This window comes from Heptranchias perlo, chromosome 2, assembly GCF_035084215.1.
Source record: "Heptranchias perlo isolate sHepPer1 chromosome 2, sHepPer1.hap1, whole genome shotgun sequence".
Taxonomy (NCBI): domain Eukaryota; kingdom Metazoa; phylum Chordata; class Chondrichthyes; order Hexanchiformes; family Hexanchidae; genus Heptranchias; species Heptranchias perlo.
The window spans coordinates 3,070,880-3,082,937 of NC_090326.1; the positions used below are offsets into that span (position 1 = coordinate 3,070,880).

General features: G+C 45.8%; 11 non-coding genes across 11 annotated transcripts; all 11 read left to right on the top strand.

Annotated features, from left to right (window-relative positions):
- The first annotated feature begins 1,967 nt into the window (after positions 1 to 1,967).
- Positions 1,968 to 2,039, top strand: trnae-uuc (transfer RNA glutamic acid (anticodon UUC)). Its single transcript has one exon. It is a non-coding gene; the product is annotated as a tRNA-Glu (tRNA).
- Positions 2,040 to 2,908: 869 nt separating this feature from the next.
- trnae-cuc (transfer RNA glutamic acid (anticodon CUC)) lies at positions 2,909 to 2,980 on the top strand. The gene has a single exon. It is a non-coding gene; the product is annotated as a tRNA-Glu (tRNA).
- An 885-nt stretch (positions 2,981 to 3,865) lies between these two features.
- trnae-uuc (transfer RNA glutamic acid (anticodon UUC)) lies at positions 3,866 to 3,937 on the top strand. Its single transcript has one exon. It is a non-coding gene; the product is annotated as a tRNA-Glu (tRNA).
- Positions 3,938 to 4,806: 869 nt separating this feature from the next.
- Positions 4,807 to 4,878, top strand: trnae-cuc (transfer RNA glutamic acid (anticodon CUC)). The gene has a single exon. It is a non-coding gene; the product is annotated as a tRNA-Glu (tRNA).
- An 885-nt stretch (positions 4,879 to 5,763) lies between these two features.
- trnae-uuc (transfer RNA glutamic acid (anticodon UUC)) lies at positions 5,764 to 5,835 on the top strand. Its single transcript has one exon. It is a non-coding gene; the product is annotated as a tRNA-Glu (tRNA).
- Positions 5,836 to 6,704: 869 nt separating this feature from the next.
- Positions 6,705 to 6,776, top strand: trnae-cuc (transfer RNA glutamic acid (anticodon CUC)). Its single transcript has one exon. It is a non-coding gene; the product is annotated as a tRNA-Glu (tRNA).
- An 885-nt stretch (positions 6,777 to 7,661) lies between these two features.
- On the top strand, positions 7,662 to 7,733 carry trnae-uuc (transfer RNA glutamic acid (anticodon UUC)). Its single transcript has one exon. It is a non-coding gene; the product is annotated as a tRNA-Glu (tRNA).
- An 869-nt stretch (positions 7,734 to 8,602) lies between these two features.
- Positions 8,603 to 8,674, top strand: trnak-cuu (transfer RNA lysine (anticodon CUU)). Its single transcript has one exon. It is a non-coding gene; the product is annotated as a tRNA-Lys (tRNA).
- An 885-nt stretch (positions 8,675 to 9,559) lies between these two features.
- trnae-uuc (transfer RNA glutamic acid (anticodon UUC)) lies at positions 9,560 to 9,631 on the top strand. Its single transcript has one exon. It is a non-coding gene; the product is annotated as a tRNA-Glu (tRNA).
- An 868-nt stretch (positions 9,632 to 10,499) lies between these two features.
- On the top strand, positions 10,500 to 10,571 carry trnae-cuc (transfer RNA glutamic acid (anticodon CUC)). The gene has a single exon. It is a non-coding gene; the product is annotated as a tRNA-Glu (tRNA).
- An 885-nt stretch (positions 10,572 to 11,456) lies between these two features.
- On the top strand, positions 11,457 to 11,528 carry trnae-uuc (transfer RNA glutamic acid (anticodon UUC)). The gene has a single exon. It is a non-coding gene; the product is annotated as a tRNA-Glu (tRNA).
- Positions 11,529 to 12,058: the final 530 nt, after the last annotated feature.

Here is a 12,058-nt window from a genome sequence, read left to right on the forward strand (position 1 = left end):
GATCAAGACCGACCAAACGGCCCTGGAGTTTGGTAGATCGCATCCAGCAAAGGTCGATGGCTGAGACCTTTGCAAGACCCCAATAAAGACTCAATTCTCCAGGTGCAGGGACTTCCAGAACCTCCAGTTTCAGACTCTGCGTCACACATGTGTTGAATACATGAATAAGCCTCAGTGACTGGAGGTTGTGGTCGGACTCAGGCTCCCAACTGGACTTCCGAAGGTGGGAAGCCGCCAAGCAGCTTCTGTGGGCTGAACCGACAGAGAAGGTTCATAACGGGATGCAACCAACAGAGCACCCTTTGTCGTCCAGTACTTCCCCAGAGCGGAGAAACTACGCCATGTTCTCCGCAGCCTTCAACATGTCATCAATGACGACGAACACCTCGCTATGGCCATCCCCACACCTCCAATACTCGCCTTCAAACAGCCACCCAACCTCAAACAGACCATCGTTCGCAGCAAATTACCTAGCTTTCAAGAGAACAGCGTCCACGACACCACACAACCCTGCCACGGTAACCTCTGCAAGACATGCCAGATCATCGACACAGATACCACCATCACACGAGAGGACACCACCCACCAGGTGCATGGTTCATACTCCTGTGACTCGGCCAACGTTGTCTACCTCATACGTTTCAGGAAAGGATGACCCAGAGCATGGTACATTGGCGAGACCATGCAGACGCTGCGACAACGGATGAACGGACACCGCGCAACAATCGCCAAACAGGAGGGTTCCCTCCCAGTCGGGGAACACTTCAGCAGTCATGGACATTCATCCACCGACCTTCGGGCAAGCGTACTCCAAGGCGGCCTTCGAGACACACGACAACGCAAAATCGTCGAGCAGAAATTGATAGCCAAGTTCCGCACCCATGAGGACGGCCTCAACCGGGATCTTGGGTTCATGTCACGCGACACGTTACCCCACCAGCGAACAAATGTTATCTGTTTTTAATATAACGGGTCAGTTGCTGTCTTTTCTATGTTTCTACCTCTCTATCTCTGTTTATTTTTGTTTGTTTTTTTTTTGGTGATTTGTATATTCTGAGACCTTGCAGGTAACAACTCTCTGTCTGCACACTGATTGCATTGGCAACGGGCAGTTGAAAAAACTGTCTGTAATCATCAAGCAATGTTCTGTGAATTATAAATGCGATTTCATTTCGAGGATTTCATTTCGTTCACCTGAGGAAGGAGGAAGCCTCCGAAAGCTTGCGAATTTAAAATAAAATTGTTGGACTATAACTTGGTGTTGTAAAATTGTTTACATTTCTTTAAAATGTGTTGACACTGATCAAAGTTTGTGGGAAGATTTTTTTTGCCATTTCTCCCAAGATTCAGAAAAGACCTGTTGCTTGTCACTTTAATTGTCGCCAACCTTTAACTGTAGCTCACAGTGTCAGAACAGTAACTGTTCTCATTAGCCATTTATGTCTCTCCTGGCACGACATCTCCTTAACAACACCAACTAATCACAGCACCTCTTTCTTCAAATTGAATTCCAGTGTAAAAAATGAGCGTTTTCAAAGCTAAGGAAGATGTGCAAGATTGGAAGGAGTGTGCGACTGGAGATAATGGGCCTGAGGCAGTGAGAACATCTCTTGAACATTATCAGTACCTGAAAGGAGGGAGATGAGATCTTTGAGTTTATTTCTCCTGGCATCAGCAAAACCCATCGTCCCTCAATGCCCAATATCTTTCATCCATTTCGAGTGCATGCCGACCCGAACTTGGTGCTGTCATTGTCTGAACAAGTGTTTCATGTTCTTCGATGACCGTCGCAGACACGATGGGCCGAATGGCCTCCTTCTGTGCCCTGAATGTTCTGTGTTTCTATGTACGAAAAGAAAATGCCATTTTGGCCGAGCAGCTTGTTTGGGGAGAAAGGGACGTGAAATGCAGAGACAAATAGGAAAAAGAGGCTTGGACTGATGGCCTGCAAGATCATGCCATATGCTTCCCTGGTGGTCTAGTGGTTAGGATTCGGCGCTTTCACCGCCGCGGCCCGGGTTCGATTCCCAGTCAGGGAACGTTATTTGCAAAGTGCTGTTCGTTCTGATGCCAGTGATTGCTCCTGATCGCTATCAGTTTTACACTGCTGTGGTTGCAACAAGGGGCTGCCCATCATTCCTTTATCTCACAACCCATTAGAGTGACACACAATGTACTTTCTTGCCTTCTGTAAAATGCCAGTATTTATTTTTAAAGAGTCGTGACGCTGATCAAAGTTTGTGGGAAGGTTTTTGTTGCCATTTCCAGCAGATTTGGAAAAGATCTGCTGCCTGACACTCTAATTGTCGCCAACCTTTAACTATAGCTCACAGTGTCAGAACAGTCACTGTTTTTTTCGACTTTTATGTCTCTTCTGCCACTACATCTCCTTAACAACACCAGCTGATCACAGCACCGCTTTCTTCAAAATGAGGCCCAGTGTAAAAAAAAATGCACGGTTTCAAAGCGAAGGGAGGTGTGCAAGATTGGAAGGAGTGTGCGATTGGATATAATGGGCCTGAGGCAGTGAGAACATCTCTTGAGCATAAAGACATTCAGTATCTGAAAGAAGCAGGCTGATGAGCTCTTTCAGTTTATTTATCCTGGCATCTGCAAAACCCATCGTCTCTCAAAGTCCATCATCTTTCATCCATTTTGTGTGCATGCCTACCCGAACTTGGTGCTGTCATTGTCTGAACCAGTGTTTTATGTTGTTCGATGACCGTCACAAACACGATGGGCCGAATGGCCTCCCACTGTGCCGTGAATGTTCTATGTTCCAATGTGCTAAAAGAAAATGCCATTTTGGGCGAGCAGCTTTTTTTTGGATCGAAAGAGACCTGAATTTCAAAGGGACAATTAGGAAAGAAAAGGTTGGACTCCTCTCTCGCATGCATCAGCCGTACCTTCCCTGGTGGTCTAGTGGTTAGGATTTGGCGCTCTCACCGCCGCGGCCCGGGTTCGATTCCCGGTCAGGGAAGATTGCTTTCTTGGTGCTCGTCGTTCTGGTGCCAACGAATGTCCCATCACTGAGCCCAATGCTTGCTCCTGATCAACATTAGCTTTTTCGCCAACATAAATGCTAATCGAGCAGCGGGCAGCCGATCATTCTTTAATCTAACAAGCCATTAGAGCGACATACAATGCACTTTCATGCCTTCTGTAAAATGCCTACATTTCTTTAAAATGTGTTGACGCTGATCAAAGTTTGTGGGAAGATTTTTGTTGCCATTTCTCCCAAGATTCGGAAAAGACCTGTTGCTTGTCACTTTAATTGTCGCCAACCTTTAACTGTAGCTCACAGTGTCAGAACAGTAACTGTTCTCATTAGCCATTTATGTCTCTCCTGGCACGACATCTCCTTAACAACACCAACTAATCACAGCACCTCTTTCTTCAAATTGAATTCCAGTGTAAAAAATGAGCGTTTTCAAAGCTAAGGAAGATGTGCAAGATTGGAAGGAGTGTGCGACTGGAGATAATGGGGCTGAGGCAGTGAGAACATCTCTTGAACATTATCAGTACCTGAAAGGAGGGAGATGAGATCTTTGAGTTTATTTCTCCTGGCATCAGCAAAACCCATCGTCCCTCAATGCCCAACATCTTTCATCCATTTCGAGTGCATGCCGACCCGAACTTGGTGCTGTCATTGTCTGAACAAGTGTTTCATGTTCTTCGATGACCGTCGCAGACACGATGGGCCGAATGGCCTCCTTCTGTGCCCTGAATGTTCTGTGTTTCTATGTACGAAAAGAAAATGCCATTTTGGCCGAGCAGCTTGTTTGGGGAGAAAGGGACGTGAAATGCAGAGACAAATAGGAAAAAGAGGCTTGGACTGATGGCCTGCAAGATCGCGCTAAGTGCTTCCCTGGTGGTCTAGTGGTTAGGATTCGGCGCTTTCACCGCCGCGGCCCGTGTTTGATCCCCGGTCAGGGAACGTTATTTGCAAAGTGCTGTTTGTTCTGATGCCAGTGATTACTCCTGATCGCTATCAGTTTTGCACTGCTGTGGTTGCAACAAGGGGCTGCCCATCATTCCTTTATCTCACAACCCATTAGAGTGACACACAATGTACTTTCTTGCCTTCTGTAAAATGCCAGTATTTATTTTTAAAGAGTCGTGATGCTGATCAAAGTTTGTGGGAAGGTTTTTGTTGCCATTTCCAGCAGATTTGGAAAAGATCTGCTGCCTGACACTCTAATTGTCGCCAACCTTAAACAATAGCTCACTGTGTCAGCACAGTCACTGTTTTTTTAGACTTTTATGTCTCTTCTGCCACTACATCTCCTTAACAACACCAGCTGATCACAGCACCGCTTTCTTCAAAATGAGGCCCAGTGTAAAAAAAAATGCACGGTTTCAAAGCGAAGGGAGGTGTGCAAGATTGGAAGGAGTGTGCGACTGGATATAATGGGCCTGAGGCAGTGAGAACATCTCTTGAGCATAAAGACATTCAGTATCTGAAAGAAGCAGGCTGATGAGCTCTTTCAGTTTATTTATCCTGGCATCTGCAAAACCCATCGTCTCTCAAAGTCCATCATCTTTCATCCATTTTGTGTGCATGCCTACCCGAACTTGGTGCTGTCATTGTCTGAACCAGTGTTTTATGTTGTTCGATGACCGTCACAAACACGATGGGCCGAATGGCCTCCCACTGTGCCGTGAATGTTCTATGTTCCAATGTGCTAAAAGAAAATGCCATTTTGGGCGAGCAGCTTTTTTTTGGATCGAAAGAGACCTGAATTTCAAAGGGACAATTAGGAAAGAAAAGGTTGGACTCCTCTCTCGCATGCATCAGCCGTAGCTTCCCTGGTGGTCTAGTGGTTAGGATTCGGCGCTCTCACCGCCGCGGCCCGGGTTCGATTCCCGGTCAGGGAAGATTGCTTTCTTGGTGCTCGTCGTTCTGGTGCCAACGAATGTCCCATCACTGAGCCCAATGCTTGCTCCTGATCAACATTCGCTTTTTCGCCAACATAAATGCTAATCGAGCAGCGGGCAGCCGATCATTCTTTAATCTAACAAGCCATTAGAGCGACATACAATGCACTTTCATGCCTTCTGTAAAATGCCTACATTTCTTTAAAATGTGTTGACGCTGATCAAAGTTTGTGGGAAGATTTTTTTTGCCATTTCTCCCAAGATTCGGAAAAGACCTGTTGCTTGTCACTTTAATTGTCGCCAACCTTTAACTGTAGCTCACAGTGTCAGAACAGTAACTGTTCTCATTAGCCATTTATGTCTCTCCTGGCACGACATCTCCTTAACAACAGCAACTAATCACAGCACCTCTTTCTTCAAATTGAATTCCAGTGTAAAAAATTAGCGTTTTCAAAGCTAAGGAAGATGTGCAAGATTGGAAGGAGTGTGCGACTGGAGATAATGGGCCTGAGGCAGTGAGAACATCTCTTGAACATTATCAGTACCTGAAAGGAGGGAGATGAGATCTTTGAGTTTACTTCTCCTGGCATCAGCAAAACCCATCGTCCCTCAATGCCCAACATCTTTCATCCATTTCGAGTGCATGCCGACCCGAACTTGGTGCTGTCATTGTCTGAACAAGTGTTTCATGTTCTTCGATGACCGTCGCAGACACGATGGGCCGAATGGCCTCCTTCTGTGCCCTGAATGTTCTGTGTTTCTATGTACGAAAAGAAAATGCCATTTTGGCTGAGCAGCTTGTTTGGGGAGAAAGGGACGTGAAATGCAGAGACAAATAGGAAAAAGAGGCTTGGACTGATGGCCTGCAAGATCGTGCCATGTGCTTCCCTGGTGGTCTAGTGGTTAGGATTCGGCGCTTTCACCGCCGCGGCCTGGGTTCGATTCCCGGTCAGGGAACGTTATTTGCAAAGTGCTGTTCGTTCTGATGCCAGTGATTGCTCCTGATCGCTATCAGTTTTACACTGCTGTGGTTGCAACAAGGGGCTGCCCATCATTCCTTTATCTCACAACCCATTAGAGTGACACACAATGTACTTTCTTGCCTTCTGTAAAATGCCAGTATTTATTTTTAAAGAGTCGTGATGCTGATCAAAGTTTGTGGGAAGGTTTTTGTTGCCATTTCTAACAGATTTGGAAAAGATCTGCTGCCTGACACTCTAATTGTCGCCAACCTTTAACTATAGCTCACAGTGTCAGCACAGTCACTGTTTTTTTAGACTTTTATGTCTCTTCTGCCACTACATCTCCTTAACAACACCAGCTGATCACAGCACCGCTTTCTTCAAAATGAGGCCCAGTGTAAAAAAAAATGCACGGTTTCAAAGCGAAGGGAGGTGTGCAAAATTGGAAGGAGTGTGCGACTGGATATAATGGGCCTGAGGCAGTGAGAACATCTCTTGAGCATAAAGACATTCAGTATCTGAAAGAAGCAGGCTGATGAGCTCTTTCAGTTTATTTATCCTGGCATCTGCAAAACCCATCGTCTCTCAAAGTCCATCATCTTTCATCCATTTTGTGTGCATGCCTACCCGAACTTGGTGCTGTCATTGTCTGAACCAGTGTTTTATGTTGTTCGATGACCGTCACAAACACGATGGGCCGAATGGCCTCCCACTGTGCCGTGAATGTTCTATGTTCCAATGTGCTAAAAGAAAATGCCATTTTGGGCGAGCAGCTTTTTTTTGGATCGAAAGAGACCTGAATTTCAAAGGGACAATTAGGAAAGAAAAGGTTGGACTCCTCTCTCGCATGCATCAGCCGTAGCTTCCCTGGTGGTCTAGTGGTTAGGATTCGGCGCTCTCACCGCCGCAGCCCGGGTTCGATTCCTGGTCAGGGAAGATTGCTTTCTTGGTGCTCGTCGTTCTGGTGCCAACGAATGTCCCATCACTGAGCCCAATGCTTGCTCCTGATCAACATTAGCTTTTTCGCCACCATAAATGCTAATCGAGCAGCGGGCAGCCGATCATTCTTTAATCTAACAAGCCATTAGAGCGACATACAATGCACTTTCATGCCTTCTTTAAAATGCCTACATTTCTTTAAAATGTGTTGACGCTGATCAAAGTTTGTGGGAAGATTTTTGTTGCCATTTCTCCCAAGATTCGGAAAAGACCTGTTGCTTGTCACTTTAATTGTCGCCAACCTTTAACTGTAGCTCACAGTGTCAGAACAGTAACTGTTCTCATTAGCCATTTATGTCTCTCCTGGCACGACATCTCCTTAACAACAGCAACTAATCACAGCACCTCTTTCTTCAAATTGAATTCCAGTGTAAAAAATGAGCGTTTTCAAAGCTAAGGAAGATGTGCAAGATTGGAAGGAGTGTGCGACTGGAGATAATGGGCCTGAGGCAGTGAGAACATCTCTTGAACATTATCAGTACCTGAAAGGAGGGAGATGAGATCTTTGAGTTTATTTCTCCTGGCATCAGCAAAACCCATCGTCCCTCAATGCCCAACATCTTTCATCCATTTCGAGTGCATGCCGACCCGAACTTGGTGCTGTCATTGTCTGAACAAGTGTTTCATGTTCTTCGATGACCGTCGCAGACACGATGGGCCGAATGGCCTCCTTCTGTGCCCTGAATGTTCTGTGCTTCGATGTACGAAAAGAAAATGCCATTTTGGCCGAGCAGCTTGTTTGGGGAGAAAGGGACGTGAAATGCAGAGACAAATAGGAAAAAGAGGCTTGGACTGATGGCCTGCAAGATCGTGCCATGTGCTTCCCTGGTGGTCTAGTGGTTAGGATTCGGCGCTTTCACCGCCGCGGCCCGGGTTCGATTCCCGGTCAGGGAATGTTATTTGCAAAGTGCTGTTCGTTCTGATGCCAGTGATTGCTCCTGATCGCTATCAGTTTTACACTGCTGTCGTTGCAACAAGGGGCTGCCCATCATTCCTTTATCTCACAACCCATTAGAGTGACACACAATGTACTTTCTTGCCTTCTGTAAAATGCCAGTATTTATTTTTAAAGAGTCGTGACGCTGATCAAAGTTTGTGGGATGGTTTTTGTTGCCATTTCCAGCAGATTTGGAAAAGATCTGCTGCCTGACACTCTAATTGTCGCCAACCTTTAACTATAGCTCACAGTGTCAGCACAGTCACTGTTTTTTTAGACTTTTATGTCTCTTCTGCCACTACATTTCCTTAACAACACCAGCTGATCACAGCACCGCTTTCTTCAAAATGAGGCCCAGTGTAAAAAAAAATGCACGGTTTCAAAGCGAAGGGAGGTGTGCAAAATTGGAAGGAGTGTGCGACTGGATATAATGGGCCTGAGGCAGTGAGAACATCTCTTGAGCATAAAGACATTCAGTATCTGAAAGAAGCAGGCTGATGAGCTCTTTCAGTTTATTTATCCTGGCATCTGCAAAACCCATCGTCTCTCAAAGTCCATCATCTTTCATCCATTTTGTGTGCATGCCTACCCGAACTTGGTGCTGTCATTGTCTGAACCAGTGTTTTATGTTGTTCGATGACCGTCACAAACACGATGGGCCGAATGGCCTCCCACTGTGCCGTGAATGTTCTATGTTCCAATGTGCTAAAAGAAAATGCCATTTTGGGCGAGCAGCTTTTTTTTGGATCGAAAGAGACCTGAATTTCAAAGGGACAATTAGGAAAGAAAAGGTTGGACTCCTCTCTCGCATGCATCAGCCGTAGCTTCCCTGGTGGTCTAGTGGTTAGGATTCGGTGCTCTTACCGCCGCGGCCCGGGTTCTATTCCCGGTCAGGGAAGATTGCTTTCTTGGTGCTCGTCGTTCTGGTGCCAACGAATGTCCCATCACTGAGCCCAATGCTTGCTCCTGATCAACATTAGCTTTTTCGCCAACATAAATGCTAATCGAGCAGCGGGCAGCCGATCATTCTTTAATCTAACAAGCCATTAGAGCGACATACAATGCACTTTCATGCCTTCTGTAAAATGCCTACATTTCTTTAAAATGTGTTGACGCTGATCAAAGTTTGTGGGAAGATTTTTGTTGCCATTTCTCCCAAGATTCGGAAAAGACCTGTTGCTTGTCACTTTAATTGTCGCCAACCTTTAACTGTAGCTCACAGTGTCAGAACAGTAACTGTTCTCATTAGCCATTTATGTCTCTCCTGGCACGACATCTCCTTAACAACACCAACTAATCACAGCACCTCTTTCTTCAAATTGAATTCCAGTGTAAAAAATGAGCGTTTTCAAAGCTAAGGAAGATGTGCAAGATTGGAAGGAGTGTGCGACTGGAGATAATGGGCCTGAGGCAGTGAGAACATCTCTTGAACATTATCAGTACCTGAAAGGAGGGAGATGAGATCTTTGAGTTTATTTCTCCTGGCATCAGCAAAACCCATCGTCCCTCAATGCCCAACATCTTTCATCCATTTCGAGTGCATGCCGACCCGAACTTGGTGCTGTCATTGTCTGAACAAGTGTTTCATGTTCTTCGATGACCGTCGCAGACACGATGGGCCGAATGGCCTCCTTCTGTGCCCTGAATGTTCTGTGTTTCGATGTACGAAAAGAAAATGCCATTTTGGCCGAGCAGCTTGTTTGGGGAGAAAGGGACGTGAAATGCAGAGACAAATAGGAAAAAGAGGCTTGGACTGATGGCCTGCAAGATCGTGCCATGTGCTTCCCTGGTGGTCTAGTGGTTAGGATTCGGCGCTTTCACCGCCGCGGCCCAGGTTCGATTCCCGGTCAGGGAACGTTATTTGCAAAGTGCTGTTCGTTCTGATGCCAGTGATTGCTTCTGATCGCTATCAGTTTTACACTGCTGTGGTTGCAACAAGGGGCTGCCCATCATTCCTTTATCTCACAACCCATTAGAGTGACACACAATGTACTTTCTTGCCTTCTGTAAAATGCCAGTATTTATTTTTAAAGAGTCGTGACGCTGATCAAAGTTTGTGGGAAGGTTTTTGTTGCCATTTCCAGCAGATTTGGAAAAGATCTGCTGCCTGACACTCTAATTGTCGCCAACCTTTAACTATAGCTCACAGTGTCAGAACAGTCACTGTTTTTTAGACTTTTATGTCTCTTCTGCCACTACATCTCCTTAACAACACCAGCTGATCACAGCACCGCTTTCTTCAAAATGAGGCCCAGTGTAAAAAAAAATGCACGGTTTCAAAGCGAAGGGAGGTGTGCAAAATTGGAAGGAGTGTGCGACTGGATATAATGGGCCTGAGGCAGTGAGAACATCTCTTGAGCATAAAGACATTCAGTATCTGAAAGAAGCAGGCTGATGAGCTCTTTCAGTTTATTTATCCTGGCATCTGCAAAACCCATCGTCTCTCAAAGTCCATCATCTTTCATCCATTTTGTGTGCATGCCTACCCGAACTTGGTGCTGTCATTGTCTGAACCAGTGTTTTATGTTGTTCGATGACCGTCACAAACACGATGGGCCGAATGGCCTCCCACTGTGCCGTGAATGTTCTATGTTCCAATGTGCTAAAAGAAAATGCCATTTTGGGCGAGCAGCTTTTTTTTGGATCGAAAGAGACCTGAATTTCAAAGGGACAATTAGGAAAGAAAAGGTTGGACTCCTCTCTCGCATGCATCAGCCGTAGCTTCCCTGGTGGTCTAGTGGTTATGATTCGGCGCTCTCACCGCCGCGGCCAGGGTTCGATTCCCGGTCAGGGAAGATTGCTTTCTTGGTGCTCGTCGTTCTGGTGCCAACGAATGTCCCATCACTGAGCCCAATGCTTGCTCCTGATCAACTTTAGCTTTTTCGCCAACATAAATGCTAATCGAGCAGCGGGCAGCCGATCATTCTTTAATCTAACAAGCCATTAGAGCGACATACAATGCACTTTCATGCCTTCTGTAAAATGCCTACATTTCTTTAAAATGTGTTGACGCTGATCAAAGTTTGTGGGAAGATTTTTTTTGCCATTTCTCCCAAGATTCGGAAAAGACCTGTTGCTTGTCACTTTAATTGTCGCCAACCTTTAACTGTAGCTCACAGTGTCAGAACAGTAACTGTTCTCATTAGCCATTTATGTCTCTCCTGGCACGACATCTCCTTAACAACAGCAACTAATCACAGCACCTCTTTCTTCAAATTGAATTCCAGTGTAAAAAATGAGCGTTTTCAAAGCTAAGGAAGATGTGCAAGATTGGAAGGAGTGTGCGACTGGAGATAATGGGCCTGAGGCAGTGAGAACATCTCTTGAACATTATCAGTACCTGAAAGGAGGGAGATGAGATCTTTGAGTTTATTTCTCCTGGCATCAGCAAAACCCATCGTCCCTCAATGCCCAACATCTTTCATCCATTTCGAGTGCATGCCGACCCGAACTTGGTGCTGTCATTGTCTGAACAAGTGTTTCATGTTCTTCGATGACCGTCACAGACACGATGGGCCGAATGGCCTCCTTCTGTGCCCTGAATGTTCTGTGTTTCGATGTACGAAAAGAAAATGCCATTTTGGCCGAGCAGCTTGTTTGGGGAGAAAGGGACGTGAAATGCAGAGACAAATAGGAAAAAGAGGCTTGGACTGATGGCCTGCAAGATCATGCCATGTGCTTCCCTGGTGGTCTAGTGGTTAGGATTTGGCGCTTTCACCGCCGCGGCCCGTGTTCAATTCCCGGTCAGGGAACGTTATTTGCAAAGTGCTGTTCGTTCTGATGCCAGTGATTGCTCCTGATCGCTATCAGTTTTACACTGCTGTGGTTGCAACAAGGGGCTGCCCATCCTTCCTTTATCTCACAACCCATTAGAGTGACACACAATGTACTTTCTTGCCTTCTGTCAAATGCCAGTATTTATTTTTAAAGAGTCGTGATGCTGATCAAAGTTTGTGGGAAGGTTTTTGTTGCCATTTCCAGCAGATTTGGAAAAGATCTGCTGCCTGACACTCTAATTGTCGCCAACCTTTAACTACAGCTCACAGTGTCAGCACAGTCACTGTTTTTTTAGAATTTTATGTCTCTTCTGCCACTACATCTCCTTAACAACACCAGCTGATCACAGCACCGCTTTCTTCAAAATGAGGCCCAGTGTAAAAAAAAATGCACGGTTTCAAAGCGAAGGGAGGTGTGCAAGATTGGAAGGAGTGTGCGATTGGATATAATGGGCCTGAGGCAGTGAGAACATCTCTTGAGCATAAAGACATTCAGTATCTGAAAG